At 36.6% G+C, this 20,305-nt stretch overlaps 1 pseudogene; it reads right to left on the bottom strand.

The window, feature by feature from the left end:
- Nucleotides 1-267: 267 nt before the first annotated feature.
- LOC124244543 (proline-rich protein 11-like) lies at nucleotides 268-7,199 on the bottom strand (annotated as a pseudogene).
- Nucleotides 7,200-20,305: the final 13,106 nt, after the last annotated feature.

Genomic DNA, 20,305 nt, shown 5'->3' with positions numbered 1-20,305 from the left:
TCTCCAACCTAAATTGGGTAATTCCAGGTTAAAATCATGTTGGAGATTGCATTTTCCCAACTGTTCTACTAAACGTACAAACTAGAAAATATCCAAATACCCACTTTACACCCCAGTATGAATGGGCTCCATACATACTTAATTCTTCAAATGAAATTATATATTAGTATAATTATTTATACATACCCTACTATATTAAAAAAAGTATCGGAGTGATTTTATCTGTATATTTTGTGGATCATAACATGGAGTCTGGCAGGGTTGGCATCAGTTTTGTTCATCAAAGCTGCTTGTAGAAAGTGCCAGAATTTGAGATGGGCTTCTAGGGTGAGCCAGCTGAAACTTTCTGGGGTCAGCCCAGTTCCTGTTTCCATATTTTCTTTATTAGTAAGTGGGGTTCCTCCTGGACTCCTCTCTACATCGACTTTTCTAAGTAGTTTCTGTAGATCTATCTGGCTTTTTACCAGGAGTAATGAAGACTTTTGTAACTTGAGTTAACACTTTGGACTGGGTTTCAGGGTAACACGCTTCAGGTTGGAGACAGTAACCATGAATTCTTGCCTTAGGTGATGGTACAATCTTCCTCCTTTCATTAAAACTTTGCATCTTCTTTAATTTCACGGTCAGCAGATCTTTAATTGTTATCTGCATGGGTCCATCTTGTTTTAATGGTCCAGCCTGAAGTGCTTTACTGAGATTGGATTTTCTGAGCAGCAAAGGCGCTACCGGTGGTGGAGGAGGCAGAGGCAGAAGAGGTGGAGGGGGTGGAGGCGGAGGTGGAGGATGGGGAAGATGGCTGGTTGGCTGGCTGTGATAGCATGGGGGGAAGTACAGCTCCGGATTCTACAGGGGTGGTTAGAGCACATGGGGGCACATGGTAAAAAACCGTAAGTTTATCACTCATGTGTTTGACCACGGCTTGGACAGGAAGAATTTTCTGAGACGGTCTTCACTGCTTCCTGGAGCCTGCAGAAGTCCCTTTTGACCACACTCAATTTTCCAAAGTTTTACTGCATCTTTGATATTGGGAAATTTGAAGTTCCAGGATGAGCGTAGCCTCCTAAGATCTGGCTTGTATTCCTGCTAAGGAGGGCATCTGTTGAAGGCATAACCACTCTTTCTGGAGAGAGTGGTGGAAGGGGAGGTGTAATTAGCTTGGACAGGAGTGAGAGGCGTCTCCCTTTTTGAATAATCTTTTCTCTTTGACTTTCAGCTTTCTTCTTCCTTTCAACCAATTTTGGGGTGGGCCTAGTTAGCTATTTTCCTCTCCAAGAGCAACCCTATCAAAAGATGAAGTTTCTACTACTCCAGAACTTGCAAACTGACAAGCTTCAGGTTGTGCTCAGCTCACTCATCTTGGATCTGCACAGTGTTAGCCAAATGTAAAAATCTAGATATTTGGATTCTATTTAAAAATTTGGCAAAACTACATCCCCTTCTAGAGATCTGAGCCCCCCCTTTAGACTGGGCATGTCCCCTCCAGTTTGCCAAAGTCTGCATCACCACTGATGGTGTCTCCAACCCAGCCAGCCTGCTTCTTCATATTATTGACCTTCCCTCTGTAGCATTTGCTATTTGAAACTCTTCCAGACCATTGGAAACTGGCTTTTTTCTTTGTTGTATCCTCATTGCAGTAATTGCCCCTTCCCCAAACAAAACACCCAAACAAAAGAAACCAACCAACAAAACATCACAATTCCTTTTCATCCTGAGCACCTCCAGTCCTTTGGTTCTTCTCTAGGACGTGGAGCTGATGATAAGGCTCTGATTGCTCCCTTCTCCTTACTTCTAATTAATAGGAGAGACAACGACCAACACAGTCTGCATGAATTTTTCTCATTTTCCAAAACAATACTGCAACTCAATCATTATAGAACTATGATCAACAACAACTATATAATAAGTCGTATAACTTCTGACAATATAACTATGATAAAAAGACGTTACCTAATATTCATGTCCATTATTAAAATAAGAAGAATAATTAATCACCCTTTCTGATAAAAAAAATATTAAGGAGAAAAAAGAGACTGAGAATTTAATGGAGTCCTCGCTAACAGTGACCACTTATGAGGGTAAAGTCGCGGCTACTAAGAAGAACTTGGCTGAGGGATGGACCCCTTTCTTTTTCCCAGCAAGGCCCACAGAGGAACGATTTGGAATTGAGGAGATAAAAGATCAGAATTAACTGCTACTCTACGTAGCGCTACAGTATCACCCTATAGTGACCCAACCCAGAGCAATATTTTGAAAATTAAGCTGGCAAACTGTTTTTTCTACTTATTGGTTTAGCTTTGTGTGTGTGTGTGTGTATTGTATGTTCTTGTCCCAGTACTTATCTGCTACAACACTGACTTTCAACTTTTGACCAAAGCCTAACGTAAGAAGTGCATTTTATATTGTGACTGTATATAAACACACATACACACGATTATATAATTTTGGAAAAGCATTTTCACAAAATAATACTTACTATTATACTGCTTGTGATACACACAGATATTTTTTATTCTTTTTCAGGCTCTTGTGAAAAAAATGCTAAGAACAATCCTCTAAACCAACCACTCTTAATGGGAGTGATATTGACCCCATGGGGTAAAAATGGCTTCTTGGGAGCAAAGAAAACTTACATAGCATAATGATTTGCAGCCCTCCAAAGGGTCAGAGTACATCAATAGGCGTACAGCATGTCTGCGGTATTAACATTTCATGGGGCTGGGATGTTAGGACAAATATGGGCTAATTGAAAACATTGAGAAACACTGCAAAACTGACCTGCAATTTAAAAAACGCTGTTCCAAAAATCAGGAGAACAAGGCAACTGTGCCTGAAATTCACATTGTTCGAGACAAGGCAAGTGGGACCAAATGTGTACAGCCCACAAACACACTGAACATTTGTTCAAGACCCAGAATCCCAAAATCTTAGTCCCATTCTTCCTATGGGATTTAGGATCCCAGCTGCGTGTCTAAAACTACCACTCTTTCCTCTCTGTTACTCCAGATTAAAGAAATTCCCTCCCCTCTTCACCGAGAGGTCAGGACCACAGCAGTTTGACTGAGAGAAGGCAAGACAGGAGATTATTATAACAAAACTTGTGGTGAAAATTTTAAATTGGGCTGAACTTAGGAACCAAAAGTGATTGTAAAACTATGGAATCTGCCCATGATATCATTTAGTGAAAAGAAAAGAAATATGTGTAAAGCAGCAATTAGGGGAAGAAGAACCTCTTTAGTGTTTCTATCACAATGTGTTAAAACTACTTAATAAAGTGATTCTATTTGTCAGCATTTTTTTCCTGATTCTCTGTTCCTATTACCCATTCTTCTTTTTTGGTCCCTGTATTTCCATTGCTGGACTCTCCCCTTGGTAAGCTCCACGGTATAGAAAAACAATGAATGTTACTAGTACTCCCACATTGGAAAAAGAAATGCTTTATACAAAGTTTCTTTCTACCCAAGTCTAATATCCAAGAACATGTGGAAACAGGTTTTTATATTCATCAAGCAAGTTTGAATATATTTAAAATTCACTGCAAGAAATGACACCAAAATTTGCAGCAATATCTGCAAATAACTGCATTTTACATTGCCAGTGTGCATTATTCTCAGCTCCTAGCAATCTGAAATTGTGCTAACAGACAAATAGGACCTAAGCAATGTAGGAAAAGGTAATGTGCACACCAGTCTCCCCCTCCATATGTTGATTAAGCTGTTCAAAGCTTTAGTCACAAAATGGAAATGTTTGTTAGCATTTTAGTCAATACAATCTCTGTCAGAGGTATGATATGGTTCGCATGCCCATTCTGAACTGAGTAGCAAGGAAAAGACAGTTGAATTGTATCCTGCACCTGCTGTGTGCAGAGGACGACAAAAATGTTGAGGCACAGAGATGACCAGAGAGCCATGTCACCCCACTGCAGATGGGGTGGGAGTGGGGAGACAAAACTTAACGTTGCTTTTATCAGGAAAATGTACATTTTGGAAGGGTGGGAAATATTTTTTCTTTTTCTAAGAAGATATAGGCAGAAGTTGAGATGAAAACCTGCAATGAATAGACCATTTCCTGTGAAATGCCTTTCTCTGACTCTTGTTCCAGAATTCAGTACTTCACGGTCCCAGATTGACGTTTTAAAGTATTCAAATTAATTTACTCTTCTCTAAAACTAATATTCTATTGTCGCTTTATAAAATGGCATCTGACATCCAGATCCAAAATAATGAAAAATTCTGTTTTTCATACTATCAGTACAGATATTTTTATTCAGGAAATCAGTTCATTTGAAAATGATACAGTATGATTTATAGCAAAGTCCCATGTAAGGACTTTTTCAGAAATTCATGAATTTAGTACCACTCTGAAGGTGTCACTCAAAATGGAGACTGGGGACTTGTCATTATGTAAATAAACAAATTCAGACATACTCAGCCTCCTTGAACCGCTTAGTGAAGACTATACAAAATATTGTCACAATATCATTATTATTTATTGGATGAGCCCTCAAAATTTTCTTTAAGTCATTGACATATATTTTCCTCTTTATATTTTCTTTTGTACCTCTTATTGTTTGAAATGTGTGACTCATCAAATTCAGGGCAAAGAACAAGTTAGAAGGAAAGAAAATCCAGATAATTGAATTTTCTTTAGGCTGGGAACATCTTGTAACACAGGATTACCTCTAATGGAAGATCTTTATGTGTATCATGATACTGCCTTTAGGTGTCCTTTGAATGAACTATAGAAATATAACTTCCTTTTATTTTTGGAATGAGTTAACTTTTCCTAGCTAGCAGAGTTCTCCTTTTCTGATTATAATTCACATTAAAGAAGAGAGAGAGTGGGGCCAGCCCTGTGGCATAGTAGTTAAGGTCACGCACTCTGCTTCAGTGGCCCGGAGTTCATGGGTTTGGATCCCAGGAGTGGACCTACACACTGCTCATGAAGCCATGCTGTGGCAGTGTCCCACATACAAAATAGAGGAAGATAGGCATGGATGTTAGCTCAGGGCCAATCTTCCTCAAGCAAAATGAGGAAGGTTGGCCACAGATGTTAGCTCAGGGCGAATCTTCCTCACCACCATCCCCCCAAAAAAAGAGAGAGAAAGTTTTAGATACCAGAATATGCTAGTTATGGTTACACAGACACTTTTCAGATGCTTTAGGAGAAAGATCATCACTTTTCAACTAGTTTGGGTAACAAGCTAAGCTGATAGTGATGGGTACTGTTGGAATGGCTGTATTTTTGTAGAGATTACCTCTAGCGAGTATTGACACTTGCTACCTATCAATTAATCAGATTTGAACATGTATCACTCTAGACTTATTGGAGGAGATGGCAACAGTCTCCTAATTATGTAATAGTTTAAAGAATCTATTCTATTCTTTTCTTTTTTCCTTGAAAATTCCAGGTTGCTTTCGGTTGAGAAATTATGAAGTATAGACACACTTTTAGTTTTAATTCCTGAAAACAATCTCATTTTCCTGTCTCACTGAGGCTCTTCCTCTTTCTTGGCTCATTCTGTAATGTATAATCTTGTATCCTATTATTGTATTCTGGCTTGTCTGGACAATACTTCAATAAATCGTGATGGCTGACAGAGCGTTAAGTGAATTTCAATAAATTATGAGAACCTTCGTTCTGCCAGTTATGCAAAAAAATACTTGACACCTCAATAAAAAGGCAACAGAGGGAGCATTAAAAATGCATCTCTAAAATTTAAATATTTGTCCTTTTTTTTTCCCTATTCAATTGTTCTATGTAGGGAGGAGAATTGAATAAACATTTTTTAAAACTCTGTTATGATAAGGTTTATCTTTTCATAAAGTCCTTGAAACTGAGTTTATTCAAAATTTGAAGATATACATTTTCTTTTTAAAATCATTTAACACATGGAAGTTGCTAGAACCTGTTAGGTTGATCGTTGGCAATAATTTATCATTGTCCACATCCGGACTTGTTCTCTGGCCAATAAAACATTACAATTTGCTCGAAGTTGAGGGCTCGTCTCTCAGTATCATGTCTATTTTAGATGGTTTTAGAAGGGACTTTATTCATAGTGATGGTGATCATATAATTTATCATCCAAACCAGACACTTGGAGAGGGAAAGGGAGTTCCATTCAGATGTGAAGTCTGGACCACCAGTGAAAGCCACACAGCCAAGTATGTACAGATTCCCTATGTGTCATAGATGCCTAATACAAATTTTTTGATTTTTTAAATATCTGTTGCTGATTCCAACAATTGTTTCCAACGAGAGCTTTAAATTGTGATTTTTTCAAACTTACAATAAACCCAGCAAGTCCACTAGTTAATGTGCTAGGGGAAGGAAGAACAAGTTTTACACATTTGGTCTTACTTTAATAATGTTAATCCTAATCCTTTACTTCTCTTTCTTTTAAGTTGGTTTGAATTAACCTTCTTATTTTCCTCCTTGTTATTCCATTTTCTCTTTTTTTCCCCTCTCCCTCACCTTGAATTTCACACCTGGTGACCGTAAGTTGAGATGGAACACCTGTCTTGGAACTGAAATTATGAAAGAAGGTGGAAGTTGTGGTCTCAGCACTTTTGAAGGAGATGAGCTTCTTTTCTGGTTCCTTAATATTTCATGCTCCTTTTCCCACAGACCTCATTCTCTTGGAAGATCACTCTTCTTAGCTCTTTCCATCTTTAAATTATTATGGGATTTTTTTTGAGGAGGGAGGGATTGTAGAAATGCAAGGCTGTTTTTTAATTGAAATTTTTATTGACATAAGTGTAGATTTACATGCAGTTGTGAGAAATAACACATGCCCTTTATCTACTTTCCCCAACTGTAACATTTTGCAAACGATGGCACAATATCACAACCAGGATTGACATTGATAAGTCCACCTGTCATATTAATATTTCCCCAGTTTTACTTGTACTCATTTGTGTATGTGTATTTAATTCTATACAATTTTATTACATGTGTAGGTTTATGTATCCATCACCACATACAAAATACTGCTTATTTCTGTCACCACAAGGATGCTTTGTGCTGCCCTTTTATAACACACCCACCTCCCTCCTATCCACTGGCAACCACAAAATGTCTCTAATTTCCAAAATTTTGTCATTTTAAGACTATATAAACAGAATTATACAGTACGTAACCTTTTGGGATTGTCTTTTTCACTCACCACAATTCTTTGGAGATTCACCCAAGTTGTGACACATTTCGAACAATTTGTTCCTTTTTATTGCCAAGTTGTATTTATTGCCGAGTGATACATCTGTACTACTATCTGTTTAAGCTTCACCTGTTGCAGGATGTCTAGGCTGTTCTAGTTTTTGGCTTTTACAATAAAGCTGCTGTGACTGTTCGTGTTTAGGTTTCCGCGTGATCACTCTTACCTCTTCTAGTTAAGATTCATCTCAGGGAAGGTATGCTTTCATTGCATTATATCCTTTTCTTCATGGCACTTATCACAGTTGTAATTTTACGTTTGCACATTATGATGATTCGATTGCAGTTAATGTGTCCTACCGGACCTTATCTCCATGGGGACAGGAATTATGTCTGTTTTTCTCATCATTGTTTTCCCAGTGCCTGTAGAGTGCCCGGCACACAGATATTTGGGAAATGAATTGTTGGCTGAATGAACCAGTCGTAATGATAGACCATTTATACATACTACTTCTCTAGCCTAACATCCCTGAAATTTGGAAATTTATAAATCTTATTGTATAGATGAGGAAAATTAGGTAAAGGAATTTATCCAAATTACTCTGTGAGAAAGTAGGCAAGGTGGACTTCGAACACATATCTGACTTCAAAACTCTTACTCTTTCCACTGCACTGGTCTTTTTCTTGCAGCTATGAAATTATTTCTACTTTTCTCTGAGGGAGCAATTCAACTGCAACCACAGAGACACAGCTGTGACAAAATACTACGTTCAATTGATAACCCAATACAATGATATGATGAAACAAAAGCCAACCCCACTGCCTTTTGTTTTCTGACAGATCACGTGAAGAAAGCAGGCATAGTTGCTGTGTAATTTGCAGTCTGCAGGTGTGGGAGTCTCTATTTCATAGGACACAAATAAGCCTGGACATATTTGGTAATTACTGTGTTAATACAGAGTAATTGCACAGCTATTTCTTTCTTATAAATTATATGGTAGTTATATTTGAAATTACCATAAAAAATGAAAAACTTCTAGATGCCAGTAAATGATTGCTTTATAATTACAAAATAATTACATAGTTATTTTGCCCTAGAAATATAAAGCATTGTACAAAAGCCATATACTTCACTGCCAGAGCTGCCAAGGTCCAATGCTATCGGTCTTTTTAGGAATTGCCTTCAGGACTTTCTAAAATTCTCAAAAACTTTAACTTCTCTGGGGGGTGAAAATATGTGTCACAAGAGAGATAGCCTCTCTCATTAAACCAGAATTTTCAATGACCCCAAAGCTATTGCACCATAAAAATTAAGTCAGTAATGATAGTAACAGAGCTATTTTGCCTACCCTTGAGGAGACCTTTTTGGCTGTGGTTACTCAAGAAGGAGCCAGTTAATACAGCAAAGTCTTTATGCATTTCCGTGTGTCACAGAGTCAACCTGACATGGGAATTGTGGCAGTTACTTATTCAACTTTTCCATCACTTAAAAAATTGACTTGACTGGGGCTGGCCCCGTGGCCGAGTGGTTAAGTTCGCGCGCTCCGCTGCAGGCGGCCCAGTGTTTCGTCGGTTCGAATCCTGGGCGCGGACATGGCACTGCTCGTCAGACCATGCTGAGGCAGCGTCCCACATGCCACAACTAGAGGAACCCACAACGAAGAATACACAACTATGTACCGGGGGGGCTTTGGGGAGAAAAAGGAAAAAATAAAATCTTTAAAAAAAAAAAAAATTGACTTGACTTTGGTTGCCCATTCATACTATATGTTATCTCATCATTTTTCACTCTGTATGCTATTAAAGTATTACAATATATGAATGTTAGAATATTAAGTATACAGATTGATTATTATTTATGATGCCAATTCTGCTTCTCTGGATATTTGCAATAAAAAAATTTTAAGGAAGTCAAAGATAAAACAAATAGATGCATAATTTTCAGTTATGGAATGAAAACTATTGGAGAAAATAATTTTCACTTCAAGGCTTAGGATTTCATTTAGCACTTTTAATTAATTACTTCTACATTGACAAGATGTAGTGCTTTAATAAAGCAAAGAGTGAAAACAAATGAATGTAACTTTCTGTATCTGAATTTTTTCTCCAATAGAAACAGTGCTGAAACACTTTGGAGAGTGAAAATAAAAAAAAATCAATGAAAGAATTTCAGTCCCAGGCATAATTAAGTAACTGGTATAAGACATTGTTCCATTGTAAATAGGTTTTAAATTGAGAAAAATGTATGAGGTATCTATTTTCAGGCATTATCCACAAGTAGTACCTGGCTGTGATCCTTGAGGAAAGGAAGAAACATGACGTAAGCTCACTTCCTCCCAACTTTGTGCCTGAGGCGCTTTGTACACTTCAGCCCAGGGAAGGGGAATCAAATAGAGAGCAACAGTCTTGCTGAGCAGAAGGAAGAGATATTAACGATCAGAATTGTTGAGGTGACTGGAATTTCCAAGATAGGATATTTGAAAGGAGGGTACAGCCTAGAGAAGAATATCCAAAAATATCCTTAGACGCCCCTTTGAAGTTTTGGTCAAATACTCACCTGCACATCGGTAGGGTGAGAATCCATAGACTTTGGTGGAGGACAACTACTGGGGGCCCTGTGGACTGAAAGAAGACTCCTGACTTCTTATCGTCCTAGAAGACATGAGAGTCCCAATATTTTAGAGTAGGGAGATGAGGCTGAATATTCTAGGTATTCAGCTGAGTGTCTAGAAGAGCCACACTTAGCTTTTAGAGAAAAGATCTTTTCTAGATGTACCCCTCTACAGTCTGAAAACAACTCTCCACAAGATAAAACAGGTCTACTAGGAAATTTACAGCCTGTCAGAAGAAAATGCAACACTTTTTATGGGAAGTTAAAAATCCACCCGCTCTACAATGTAGCACACACAATATGCATGTCATATTTTTAAAAATTAAAATATATAGAATTAAGAAAATGTGGCCTATGACCCAGAAAAACAAGAAAAATTGATCAAGGGCTTGGCCTAGTGGCACAGTGGTTAAGTTTGCACACTCTGCTTTGGTGGTTTGGGGTTCACCACTTCAGATCCCAGGCATGGACCTACCCACCGCTTATCGAGCCGTGCTGTAGCAGTCATCCCAAATATGAAGCAGAGGAAAATGGGCATGGATGTTAGCTCAGGACCTATCTTCCTCAGCAAAAAAAAAAAAAAAAGGAGAATTGGCAGTGGATGTTATCTCAGGGCTAATCTTCCTCAAAAAAAAAAAAAAGAAAGAAAAAATAGGAAAACCACACCCAGAAATATGATAGTCAATTGTTAAAAACCAAAAGTAAAGAAAAATATCTTAAAAGCAATCTGGGTTTAAAAGTACATTACTTATGGGGAAATTACAATGAAAATTTCTGACTAGTTTTCTGAAACAATGCAAGTGAAGGGACAATGATATCATATTTCTTAAATGTTGCATGGGGGAATAAAAATACAGTCAATCTAGAATTCTATAGCCTTCATAAATGTAGTGCAAAATACCCTTCAGCTACTGTGCAAAAATCCTGCAAAAGTATCCTTCAAAAATTTCATTGAAATGAAAACATCTTCAGATGAGCAACAGCTGATCAGCAGGAGATTTGTACTACAATAAACACTAAAGAAAGTTCTTCATCTTAAAGAAAATAACACTAGATAGAAACTTTGAGTCATACAAAGGAACAAAGACCACTAGAAATTCTAAATATGTGCATAAACATATATTTTAAGTTTTTCCTTATATCTTAATTTATTTAAAAGATAAGTGATTGCTAAAAATTAAACTTATATCAATGTATTTGTGGGTTATAACATATTTAAGAAATATATATGACAAAAATAGCACCAAATGTGGGAGGGAATAGATGGAAATATTTTATTGTAAGATTAGTATGTTACATATGAAGTGGTACCATATTACTTTACTATTGAATGCAATGACGTGAGGATGAATATCATAATCCCTAGAGCAGCCACTATAAGAATAAAATAAAGAGGTATAGCTAAAAATCAAATGAAGACATAATTAAACACTAATGACCCTTAATTATCCCCAAAGATGATACGAAAGAAGAAAAAGGGAAACAAATACTAAATGGGACAAGAAGAAAACAAGTGGCAAGATAGTAGACTGAAATTCAACCATACCAATATTTATAGTAAATGTAAATAATCAATGCAGTCCAATGAAAAGAAAGAGATTTTCATCTTGGATTTAAAAAAAAAAAAGCAAGATCCACTTTATATTGTTTATCAGAAATACAATTAAAATATGATGACAAGGACTGTTTTTATGTAAAAGGACTGAAAAAGATAGACCAGGCAAAGACTAATCATATGAAAGTTGGATTGTCTCTATTAATGTCAGACAAAATAGACTTCAAGACAAGGCATATAATCAGAGAAGAATAGAAATATTCCATAATGACAAAAGAGCCAGTACTTCAAGGACACATAACACATAACACATCAAACGTGTAAACAACATATAACTGAGCTTTGAAATATATAAAGCAAAAACTGACAAAAGCATAAGGAGAAATAGACAAAAACAATTAGATTTTAAGGTTTCAAGATTTCAGTTGAGAAAACCATGAACACAGTTAACCTACTTCACATTTATAGAATGCCTCACCCGATGACTCATAGAGGCCACATTATTTTCACATGGAGCATTCACCATGGTGCATCATATGTTGTGCCATAAATAATTTTCAATAACTCTCAAAGCATTGAAATAACTCAGAGAATATTCTCCGACCAGAACAAAACTAAATTAGAAATCAGTATCAAAAGAATATCTGGTAAAGGCCCAAATATTTATAAATTGAGCCACCTACTTATAAATCTCACATGATTCAAATTAAAAATATACCACAGAAATTAGAAAATATTTTGAGCTAAATGATAAAAACAAATAGGAATAGAATTCATGGGATGCAACCAAAGCAGTGTTTAGAAATAAAAACATTTATAGTGCTTATGACATATATCAAGAAAAAAGAATGGTTGAAAATAAATTCTCTGTGCTTCTACATTATGAAACTAGAAAAAAGAGAGCAAAATAAATATTAAGCAAGTTGAAGAAGGCTATAATAACAATAAAAGCAGGATAAAGTAAAATAGAAAACAGACAAGTAGAGGTTATTAACAAAGCCAAAGTTTGTTTTGAAAGAAATTGATGAAATTGTTAGCAAGACTGATCAGGAAAGAAAAGGAGGGAGAAAAAAATGTAATATCTGAAATAAAGAATAGTTTTAGAGATCCCAGAGACATTAAAAGAATATTAAGTGAATAACACAAGGAACTTTATGTCAGTAAATTCTATAGCTAAGGTAAAAGGAAAATTCTTTAAAAGAACACAATCTACCAAAACTGATCCTATGAAAAATAGAAAATCTTAAGAACCGCATACCTGTTAAAGAAATGGAACTGTTATCAAAGCTTTTCCTCCAAGTAAATTTGGGTCCAAGACAGTGTCACTGCTGAATTTTATCCTACATATACATAAAAAAATAGACCTAAACTTACACAAATTCTATCAGAAAATAGAGAAACAGAAAACACTCCCTAACTCAGTTTAGGAAGCTAGAATAAAACTTTGATACAAAAACCTGACAAGGGCATCAGAAGAAAAGGAAATTGCAGATGAATACAGATGAAATATTAGCAAGTTGAAGCCATCCATATGTAAAGGGAATAATATGTCACACAGCAGACACTAAAATTAATTCATGAAGAATCATCAAACTAGCAATGCAAGTTCAAATTATATAATTTCTAGAAAAAATAAAATACAGGAGAAAATCCCTATGTCTTATAGATAGGCATATTTTCCCTAAAACGCAGAAATCACTAACAATACAAAAAATGATAAAAGAAAAGAATTGATTATTTGATGTTCATCAAACTTCTGCTTGCCAAATGGCCTACTAAGAAAGTAAATAGGCAAGCCACAGACTGGGAAAAAAAATATTTGCTAAACATTTGATAAAGGATTTGTACAAAGAATATATAAAACTCTACTATATTTCAACACTAAAAAGGCAGTCTACTTTTAAAAAACTGGGCAGAAGACTTGAGTCAGTTCATAAGAGAAGTAGATAATAAAAAATAAGCATATATAATGCATGAAATAAATCAAGGAGAGGCAAATTAAAACCACAATGAGACACCACTCCACATCCATTAGAATGTACACAATTTTAAAAGATTGACAACAACAAATGTTGTATGACAACCAAATCTCTTCTGCAATGGAAAACTGTTTGGCAGTTTCTCCAGAGCGAAATATTTACTTAACCTTTTGAGGCAGCCATGGAGTTGTGCCATTCTGATCCCCCTTCATAAGAGAGCTCACATTTCATCTGTGAGTAGTGCACTTAGCTGACGGCATCCAGCTACATCATCTTCAGGATCCACCCTAGTCTTCAAGCTGAAGCCACGCTCTGGGGTGCTGCTTCCAACGCTGTGCATCTCCTGGCCATTTATCTGCAAAGGGAGAGTCTTCTGGTGGGCAGTCTTTGTTCTGAAGATCTCAATTGTTTGGCTGAGACTTTGTCAGATCTGCATTGCAGTCTGAGGCTCTCGCTGCCTCCTTATGCTTCTTCCTGCCTCTTCTTTCACAGGTGTTAACTCTGTCTCACAGTTTGAAGACATTTTCTGCCTAAAACTGCTTCTTTCCAGTTTAGCTTTCACAGGCATTACTCCCAAGTAAATTTCTTGCACTTGCTCTGTTTCAGTGTTGACTTTCCCAAAGGACCTGAACATCAAGAAAAGTTAAGAGTCAGAGAGTTTACATTATTCCCTAGTAAACAAATTAGCTTGCCATGATTTAATGGATGGCAGGAGACAGGAGATTCCTAGTTCAGAAACAAAGGACTTTATTACTCCTGGCATAGCAGGCCCCACGAATTTGTTTGCAAGGGTTCTGCTTGCTCCTCCTTTTCCCCAGGTGATTCAGAAAGGCCCACATGGGTGTTGAGCACCAGGCAGGTTTGTGTTACAAATGAGGAAACCTGAGCTAAGAAAATTCCAAGCTTTTAAACAAGCTTCAGGCAAATCTGCTCAGTCTTCACCCTGGAGGGAGATATTATCTTTATTATGCTGAACAACAAATAGTCTGCCCTCTGCCTAGGAGAATGACACTATCTTTGGCTTCCATGGCTGTTGACTATACAAACATCCTTAAAAAGATAGTAGACACCAGAAGCAGTACATCCCTCTGCTCACATACATGCAGAAATGGGAGAGTCCATGGAGAATTGTCTCCTAACACCAAATCTTAGATGTTTTCTCAAAAGAAATGAAAATATTTTTCCACACAAAAAGACTTACAGAAGATCATTCATAGGAACTTTATTCACTATAGCCCCAAACTGGTAGAAAACAAAACATTCATCAGTAGGAAAAGAGATCAAGAAATCATGGGATCTTTATGCAGAGAAATACCAGTCAGCAATAAAAATTAACAAACTACAGATACACACGACAACATGGATAAATCTCAAAGATACGCTAAGAAAAGAGAGGGAGAGAGAGAGAAAGAGAGGAAAGAGGGAAGGAAGAAAGGAAGGAAGGAAAGAAAAGAAAGAGAGAAAGAAATGAAACAGACTGTTATGGACTGAATATTTGTGTGATCCCCACCCTCCCCATTAATATATTGAAGCCCTAACCCTTAGTGTGATGCCATTTGCAGATGAGGTCTTTGGGAGGTAATATAGTTGGATGAAGTCATGAGGGAAGCCCTTTATGATGGGATTATAAGAATAGACACCAGAGCTAGCTCGCTCTCTCTTTCTTTCTCTCTCTCCTCACGCATGTGTCAAGGAAAAGCCATGTGAGCACACAGTGAGAAGGCAGCCATCTGTAAACCAGAAATAGAGCCCTTCCCAGAACTCCAAGATGCTGGCATTCTGATCTTGGACTTCCAGCCTCCAGAACTATGAGAAAATTAATTTCTGTTGTTTAAGCCTCCTAGTCTATGATATTTTGTTATGGCAGCATGAACAGACTAAGACACAGACAAACACACTGTATGAGCCCATTTACATGAAATTCTTAAACAGTCAAAATATCCTGATGGAAGTCAGTAGAATGATTGTCTGTGATTGGAGGGTGTGGTAGAATTGCCTCGGTGAGGGTAGAAGGGAAATTTCAAGGATGACGGAAATGTTCTATTTCTTAATGGGGTGTGGTTAGAGAGGCAGATATACGCATTTATCAAAACTCATTTAACTGTACACATAACTCTGTGCATCTCACTCTGTGTGAATTACACCTCAATAAAAATTCGAATATACTTCAAGTGGAAATGAATATATTTTCAGTTAATGTTCAACTTTTCTAAAATATTTCCAATTCTTTATTTTCAGTTTTATGTTTGAACTTTTTCTCTGTTCTAACAAAATGATCTATAGGGTCAACACAAACTCAATAAAAATCCCAGAAGTCTCTTTTTTTACCATAGCAATTGACAAACTGATTCTAAAATGTATATGGAAATACAGAGCATTTCAAACAGATAAAACAATCTCGACAAGAAAAGAACAAAATTGGAGGATTTACTCTGTAGACTTCAACACTTTCTGTTAAGCTACAACAATTAAGACAGTGTAGTAGAAACCGTGGTTGGGCTCCACACCATAACAAATCAGCTCTACATAACAATTCTGAATTATTGAATTAATCATTATTATAGTTTATTTTTGAGATTTATTTAATATATTAAATTAGGAGATGTTAAGTGCAGATTGGCCTATCCATATAAGACAGGAAACCAGGACACATTTATTTTGAATATTTAATAATGTGATTTATAGACCTCACTTTTTAAAAGGCATACACAATTAGGTGTTTATGGCATATAGTCTTTTTATTTTCTAACTCATCTCTCTGTCTCTCAAACACTGCAATTTATTTTTGAAACTTCTTTTTATGGTGATGAACAAAGGCACTCAGCGGTATTGCAAATATTTAAGAGAACAATGTATTGCTTAAAGAGGCCCTTTTTCTAGTTGTCAGAAGAGGATTGTGTTCAGTAAAGAGAAGGAATTTGTGTTTTAAATTTCTCAGTAGTAGATATTTTCTTAAAATGCTACAAAAGTATGGCATAGATTCAAATGGTAATAACAGATTCAAACACCTAATGTGAAAGATTCAGTAAGCTTTAAGTGAACATTAAAAAAAGCAAACATAAGAAAATTTCTAAATTACTACCTGCTCTGTCAGGTGATAATTTTTGATTTTCGTTCCAAGATACCAGAAAACATGACTATCTTTCTAACCTCTGTGTCTGAAGTGCCCAAACAATGCTTATTATCAATTCCTTCCTTCACTCAGTCAATTAATAATGATTTATCAAATACCTACTAATGCCTGGCACTTTCAGGTGCTGGCACTGTTCATTACACAGAATGCAGTCAATAAATGTTGGTCACACTTAAGTATGAATAGATAAAGAGAGATGTGTGCACACTTAGGCTGAAAAGTTAAGCACAGAAACATGGTCAGAACAGAACTTCAAATGGTGCAACTGTAGTGAACACTTTTATGAGTGGGTTACCGTGCCCTCTGATCTCACACTACAGATCAATCTATGTTCAGAAGTAATTTTTAAAATATCTTTATATTCAACTGAATTTCTTGGACCATTATGGTAGCTGGCTTTAAAATTACAGGTTTGTATTTCTTCTTCCATGACTTTTTCTGTTTAACAGGTTCATTGACATTCATTAACATAAAATAAATGCACATATTTAAAGTGCAAAATGTTGTAAGTTTTAGCTTATGTATACAACTGTAAAGCCAATACCACAGTCAAGATAATGAACATTATTATTATACCCTGTTGTCTGCAGCTGCAAAGGGCAAGGAATGGCAGGTACTGCCAAGGCTACTTGGTATTTTAAGCAATCAGAGTTTATTAATAAAGGGGAACAGAACAAGGAACAAGGATAAAGGGGAACAACAAATCGGCACTCACAACATCCACACCGCAATCAGCCGGGGAAGTCCCAATAGTTTGTACGGTGGGTGGAAGTGCCGATTGTCCAGGTCTGAGGCAAAGCATCCTTTCCTTAGTGAGACTTCCAATTGTTCTATTCTTGTGACTCTCTTTTATTCTAAGATTTCTCTAGGTTCTAACTCAGGGTTTCAGACATTTGGATAGGTTGAGTTATTTCTTCTTGTTCCCATGGATGGGATGTTTCTAAAGTCCAGTCAGGTAAGGAACATGACACAGGGCATATTCTTTTTAACTTGTGCCTTAGAGTAAGGGCCGAATGGCCATCTTTGGCCCCAAGCTCAGACACCTTCCTTCACATAGGGCCCAGGTCCAGTGTCCTTGGAAGGTGGGGAGCCCAATGAACTCTGTACATACCCAGAAATTTCCTCCTTGCCCTTTGTCATCTCTTCCTCCTGATTCTTCTTCTTTGTGTTCACTCCATCCCCTACCTCACACCATATACAAAAATTAACTTAAAATGGGTCAATGAACTAAATATGAGAGCTAAAATGATAAAGCTCTTAAAAAATAATTAAATCTTTATGACCTCAGATTTTTCAGTGGATTCTTATTGGACATCAAAAGCACAAGGAACAAAAGAAAAAAATAGAATGTATTAATTTTTACAGGAAAACCATTAGATCTTAAAACTATATGATTGATTTTTAGTTTGTGATATTTGAACACCAGTTCATTTCACAGTCATGCCAAGTAACATTTCTTTTCCAGTTTACACCTCAATTCCATCAGAGGCTCAGTCAGAATTTCTTTGTTTCTTCTGCTACATTAATGAGACAGAAATAAAGCTACCTGTCAATTGATGCCTGGAAGTATATTTGGACTAAATGACAAAGTGGGATGTGAATAAACCTTCATCAATATTCTCTCTGGTATCAATAAGCTTCCCTTTAAAGCAGAATTCAATCAGCCTGGAGTCAATCGATCTTATATGCAAAGAAGATAGAAAATTGCTCTCCTGTAGGCACATTTGTCTGTACTTCAGAGGAAAGGCAGTTCAAATTAAACAAACAGTTCCACAACTCTAGCTTGCCCTGGTTAGGATTTAACAGGTAACATAACAGTGTAAAAGATAGGGCTTCACTCTACCATGGCTGTTTTAAAGCTATAGAAACCAGTTTTTGCAACTTGTTGCAGGTGCTCCCTTCATTATATTCCAACACCTCCCAAGTGGAAGCATAACCAGAGTGACTTGAGATGCAGGTGTTATTTGGAAATAATTTGGGGGACATTATGAGAATGTGTATGGGGGCATGTTCAAGGAGTAGCTTGAAATGAGTATTTGAATTATATTATTTCATAAAACTTTGATTGATGGCTAATTGGAAGAAGTTAAGAGATTCTTTGCAGCTCCACATAAATATCTTAAGGCAAATTCTTGATAAAACATCAATATCCTAAATTTTAAAGTAAATTTTGTCTCCATTCAAAGCATTTGCTTGTTTTCCTTGATGAATAATTCCCACAGAAATACTCCTTTACTCCAGGGATCTGATTAGAAGCTGTAAACAAGCACAGATATAATAAATGCCAGTCCTGTAAAGCACATAAATCAGAGAATCAGAATGTAACCACGCTGTGGTGGGAGAAGGTCAGTAAAGTTTCAGCTCCGTTTCATGAATGAGTTAGAAAACTTAACCGAATGCATCCCACAACATCTGGTTGTGTGAGTGTGTGTTGAAATCAAAGATGAAAAGACAAGCAGATTGGGCCAAACCAATCACTTTATTTATATGGGAGTGAAAACATAGTGACCAGCTTTCAGTGCTTAATGGGTCTGGTTTGAGGAACTTTTTTTTTTTTTTTGAGGAAGATTAACCCTGAACTAACTAACATCTGCCACCAATCCTCCTCTTTTTGCTGAGGAAGACTGGCCCCGAACTAACATCTGTGCCCATCTTCCTCTGCTTTATACATGAGACGCTTGCCACAGCATGGCTAGATAATTGATGCCTATGTGGGCACCTGGGGCCAAACTGGCGAACCTGGCACAGCCTAAGAGGAGCACACGAACTCAACCTCTGCGCCACCAGCCGACATCGACAAAGAACTATTTTTTAATGCATTATCCTTTGGGTTCTCGTCTAGTCCCTATTCTATGTTGAAAACATAGTGAGGGTGATCTATTTAAAACAAAAGAAATTTCTCCAATTCTATTTCTCTTGCTTTAGCATTTCTAACGGCTTTTTTAATAAATTTATTTTAGTTTGTAAAGAATTGTACCAAAAAAAAAAAACCTCTCCACCAGAGTAAACAACATGGTAAAAATATCAGTTACTCAGAAAATGAAGCTTACTGATGCTTTCCTTTGAATTTAGTCTTAGAAGATAGAACTTTATGATTTTCAAAGCAAATTCAAAATGTGTCTCATTTAATCATTGCAATATGATTCTGCAAATATGAATACTTACATTCAAACCATTGAGTGAGATGTCTGAACATTTTTAAATATATGATATCAGCTTTTGATGCTTTTGATTTTCTTCTAGGAGTAGGCACAACGTTTTCTCCCCATCCTCCAATCCATAACGCTTATTGATTATGCTCCTTGTCTGGCCCGTGGCATAAGCAGGCTTGTATTACGATCCATGGAAATGCTCGTGTTTTATCTGGCCCCCTCCTTGATGTCAAGAACAAGGTCGTTATTTCTCTCGAACCCTCATCACACAGAACGGTATCTAGTGTGCAGTAGATTCCACAACTTGCTTTTTTCACTTTTAATATCTCTTAGAATCAAAAAACACACATTACAAAGATAGAACCACATTTGAGACCAAAATTCCAAGCAGCACTTATTTTTTTGTTTGTTGTAAAACCCAGAGGATAAAAAATGTTCTTTTATATCATACGTTTAAGTAGGGTATCTATCTCCCTTTGCATATCAATTGCTTTCACTAATCTGTGGGTCCTTATCATCCAAGTAGCTTACTGTATAAGTAAAGTGCATATCATTCGTTCATAAAAATCACACTCTCAATCAAAAACGGTCAAATACTTCAGACAAAAAGAAGGCTGTAAATAGTGTATTATCCCAGTGTGAACATGGTCAGTTCACAGCATCGTATGTTTTATTTTAATGGGTGGCAATAATGCATTAGATGCTATTTTATTAAAAGTTAATACT

The sequence above is a fragment of the Equus quagga genome, chromosome 9 (genome assembly GCF_021613505.1).
Source record: "Equus quagga isolate Etosha38 chromosome 9, UCLA_HA_Equagga_1.0, whole genome shotgun sequence".
Taxonomy (NCBI): domain Eukaryota; kingdom Metazoa; phylum Chordata; class Mammalia; order Perissodactyla; family Equidae; genus Equus; species Equus quagga.
The sequence above is the reverse complement of the archived record's forward strand: the minus strand, read 5'-3'. Positions and strand labels throughout refer to the sequence as shown.